Raw genomic sequence first — 4,754 nt, 5'->3', positions numbered from 1 at the left:
CCAGAAGGTGGTTGGGCACTGCAACAGGCTCCCCAGGGAAGTAAGTGGTCACAGCAGCAAGGTTGGCTGAGTTCAAAAAGTGTTTGGACACTGCTCCCAGGCACGTGGTATGACCCTTGGGCATGGTGCTGTGCAGGGAGTTGGACTCAATGATCCTTGTGGGTCCCTTCTAACTCAGCTTATTTTGTGGTTCTGTGATTCTGTGCAAACAGGGAAGGAGGTAGTATCTACAATGAGATGCAACAGTAATTTCTTCTGTTTTGGTCTTTAGTTATCATTGTCTATAATGCTGTGAAGTCAGGAGGATCCCATGCTGCTGATGCAAATATATGGATCAAACACAAAAGTAAAATTTGGATGGTATTTTATACCAGTGAGAGATTAATGTTGCATTTTGTCAAATATTTCAGACTGAGAAATTTTCTTCACTTTTTGCTTCCTCCCCAGTTTCCATCCTGTTGTAAGCAGGACGATGGCAGCTGGTTAAGCACACTCTGTTCCAGTGCTGACTTTGTCTGGTAGTGCCTGACACAATGGCTGTGGAGCCATATCTGAAACTTTCTGGAACATTTTCCAATTATCACATCTCCCTCCATGGCAATGAAGTCGAGAACACTAAAAGAGATAGACTGCTAGCATTTACAGCACTATCTTATTAGTCCTGGCTTGGTTTAGACAACACACTGGGTGGTATTGTAGTAGCTGGTTTATATTAGTTTTGCCTTAGCTGAGAAAGATACATTATCTGTAGAAAGAATAAAAAATACTACACACACACACACACACACACACACACACACAAAATCCTTTGTGCACACCTTCTTTAGGATGAAAACGAGCAAGGTTGAATGTGTCACTGTAACAATAAAAAATTTCGGTGCCCACATACAAACCTTAAGGCATTTGAAACACTCTCTTTTCTTTTTTTTTCATTGTGTGCCACATATTTACTCCCTTTTCTTTTTTTATTACCAAGGAAATTAGGAAATTTTCATGAAAACAAGAGCTTACATTCTTACAAGTTTGTCAATTCCTGCTTATATTTTTCTGTTCTGAAGGGATCGGAGCCTTCTGTACAGGGTACCGTAATTGCTTCCAACTCAACGAGCTGTGATGAATAAGAAGCAGGAACTTTTAAACAAAGACCCTGTTTTCATGCAAATATTCTCAGTAATAAAGCATAGAGTAAAAGAAATATGTGAAGTTATGTTTTGCAGAACTGCTACTTAAAGCAAAGCAGCTTTGTAGAATGAAGCCAAGTCTGGAGTTTTCTAACTGCATGAAGGGGAAGTGAGTTTGAGCATTTTCTCAAGGGATCCCAAATGTCGCCAAAGAAGATTGTTAAAAAATAAAGACAGAATATATCCCAGTATAATTCTCATTGCCATCATCAACATCACTCTATGTGAAAAGATCCTAACCAGAACACTGGTTGACACTATTCCCACATTTCATGAATTCATTCTCACATTCCTTTATAAACCTAGAAACATACAGCCTCTTTCCCCCAAATATTTAGCAAGTAGGTTCTTATAAGCCATCTCTGAGTCATTGCTTTGGCCTACCTCATCTTCATTTTCCAAAATCAGCAGTAACTTAAGAAAAATAGAGAAGAATATTGGAACTGGAAACAATTTGTAGAAAAAAAAATATTGAACAGCAATTAATAGTTTAGCCTTTGCTCCATGATAGCTCATTCAGTAGATAAATCAAAACTTAGACAACCTCCCTCCATTTGAAGTTTTCATACATTAGTACTACCAAGTAGTACTACCTGTAGTTTCTGACCTCCTAAGCAGCAAATACCTTGGAATTACCATGAAGGATACCTTTCTAGAGTGCTCCTTTGCCAGTAATATGAGGTGGAATGGTGATTATTTTCTCCTCAGGGAAGCTGTGTCACCGCAGAGTCCTACCTCCCCAAATGCAATCAGGTGACTGATTATTGAACCACTCAGGAGAGTCTGTCAGGTATGTGAGACCAAAGGAAGAGAGCGCAGTCAAGCCCATGCAGTGTGTGAACACTGACTTCTACCTGCACAAGCGTTAGGGCTTGCAGTGCTCATTGTTGCTGCCATCACTGGGCTGTAAAGGACACAACAGGACACTTCCACTGAAATTTTCTCCAGAAGAGAGGAAAAGCACCACCAGGTACATAGTTTAAAGCAAACCATTTGGAGCTGCAGTTTCTTTTTTCCTCAGCACATCTTCTGTCAGTTCAGCATGGATGATTTTCAGTCTGCACAGAAACGGGCTTTTCAATGTAACTCATGGACATGGCAAGTCAGAAGTGTCAAAATAATTTTTTCTCGCAATGTCAATGAACAAAAAACCCAAGAGATAGGACATTTACATCTTCAAAGGGTACACTTAGCCATCCAGTAATGCCATATCAAGCACTGTGCTGAAATATGGTGCATGTTTTCCAAACACTTCTCTTTGGTTGAAGTCAGATGACAGATTTAAGCCAAAAACTTACTCTCTATTTTTCAGCAAGTTTAAAAAACTTATCTCTTGAAAATGTCTCTCAGCTTTTTCCATGAACTCAGTTCCATGTCACTGCAAGATTGTAATTTCATCTAGAAACCCTGGTAACTCCAATGAGAGACATCAGGCCCTATTCTGCCTGTCTTCACTTTCTATTGCCAGTGGACTTGTTACAGCTGATAATTCAAAAAACACAGTATTTATGATATTCATTATTTACTTTAAACCTCTTTCACAGTTTGATGCACATGAGGCAATTCAAATAGCCAAAACTCTGTTTTGCAACTAACACTTCATTCCACTGAATGGAAATGTTCACACATCTGTTGGTGGTGTATTGTTTCAGGCTGGCTGCAGAGCAATCAAGCCAGCAAGGCACGGACGTGGTGTCTCCACACCAGTGGAGAGAAACTTTCATTTTCTGGCAGAGGCAAGTGAGTTCTGCAAATGCAGAGCACAGAACAGCCTCAGTCTATGGCATCGAAGGACCAACACAGTCCCTCTACTCAAGGATGCCACAAGAGTTTCAATTTCAGCTGAGTAACAGGTTGCCATTAGAACTCTTGACAGGAGGAGGGTCTGTGCAAGCACTTTTCCTTGTGAGGAGATTCCAGACTGTGTTATTAAACTCTGTTAATTCTGAAACAAAAACCCACCACAAAGCAGACAGTGAACTTAACCCCATGTAGTTTTTCTTATTTAAATATAATCTGATAGTACTACTTTCAGAGTATCAGATCTCAAAATGGGACATTAAAAATCTGCACTGTAAATTCACCATATAAATTCTACTGAAATTACTATACACACATTATATATATGTAATGACTACAGGTTATGCAAATACATTCTACAATGTATATTTATATGAAAGTGAAACCATGCACCATGCAATTGACCTTTTCTAGATCACCAATTCTTTATGGTAAGCATAATTCTTGTATCCTGTGCTGATCCATTGTCTGGCAGGGTGGGTGGGGTTCCAGGATGCTCTTAGGACTTCTGGCCAAGTGATTACTGGAAGCAGTCAGGAAACATCCATGTCTTCCATCAACACGAATCAAAAATCTTACCTGTAAAACAGAGAAAGAAATCCAGCCATGTTTAATATTACCCAATTTCTGCTCTCCATCCCCACAGGTAGTTTTCACCCATGTTTGTTTCACGAGGGCATGTAGTGGTAGGACAAGGGAGAATGGCCTTAAGATGAAGACTTAATTAGACATTAGAAGGAAGTTCTGTACTGTAACTTTAAAGGTGGTGATGCACTGGAGCAGGTTGCCCAGAATGTTACCTGGAGGTGTTCAAGACCTGAATGGATGGGGTTCTGAGTAACCTGGTCTAGTGGAAGGTGTCCCTGCCCATGGCAGATGATTGTTAAGATCATTTAGATTCCTTCCAAACCATTCTGGAATTCTGTGACTCTCTTTCCTGCCTTGAAACAGTTTCAAAAAAGAAATAATATTTCTGGGGTCTTTAAGGCATGGTCCAAGCTTGATTGAATTTAGGAATGTGTCTCTTCTGAGAAGGCACAGGGCTCTTTACAGGATCCGAAGTGATACTCCTGGATATGGAATTATTTTCTGATCTACTAAACCATGCCTGCTTATTTCAGGCATTTTACTCATCCATGCTATAACTGTCTGGATCGTCACTCCTGGCTCTGTCACATCTTCCTTTATCCCCCTTGCTTTGTGTGCGTACTTTGGATTCAGTCACAGCACAGTATCAGTGTGAGACGGAAGTTACTGAGACCCTCAGCAGGAGGCTGGGTTGAGAACAATTATCTGACAGAATTGTTTAGCATGGCAGCCCAATCCATGTTACGACCCTTTTTCTAAATGTAGATCTAATGGTACATTAAAGCAATATTACATCTCATAAAGCCTGCTGGGTAAGAGTTCAGCGAGGTTCCCCTTGCTCCCCTTCTGCACAGCAGTTCCTTTGTTACTGCCTCGCCTCTACATCCTGCGATGGACGGGAGTCCCGTGCTCCTCTAACACTAAAATGGGGCTGCCAAGATAATTTATGAGCCCTGTGGCCAACAAAAACCCTCAAGCCTCCTTGGGTTATCTCTCTAAGTCCTACTTTTCTCTGCCCATTGTGCCAGCTTGTCCTCTCAGGTTTTACAGATGTCAGGAAAGGTTTCGGCAACAGAAACATCCTTCAGAGCACTGCTTTTAAACAATAGTCTTGTCCCAGCTTTGCCTGTGTCTGAGGTGGTGTTTCCAGACAGAAAGCAGAAAAGCAAACATAGGACTGGGGGA

General features: G+C 40.9%; 1 long non-coding RNA gene across 1 annotated transcript in view; it reads right to left on the bottom strand.

The window, feature by feature from the left end:
* Positions 1 to 691: 691 nt before the first annotated feature.
* LOC115949538 overlaps positions 692 to 4,754 on the bottom strand; it is a 7,062-nt gene continuing 2,999 nt past the window's right edge. Inside the window, exon 3 of the long non-coding RNA XR_004082986.1 lies at positions 692 to 3,560. This is a non-coding gene — a long non-coding RNA (uncharacterized LOC115949538). The remainder of the gene's footprint in view (positions 3,561 to 4,754) is intronic.

The sequence above is a fragment of the Geospiza fortis genome, unplaced genomic scaffold, assembly GCF_000277835.1.
Source record: "Geospiza fortis unplaced genomic scaffold, GeoFor_1.0 scaffold53, whole genome shotgun sequence".
In the NCBI taxonomy this organism is placed as follows: domain Eukaryota; kingdom Metazoa; phylum Chordata; class Aves; order Passeriformes; family Thraupidae; genus Geospiza; species Geospiza fortis.
This window is presented reverse-complemented; position numbering and strand designations above follow the sequence as displayed.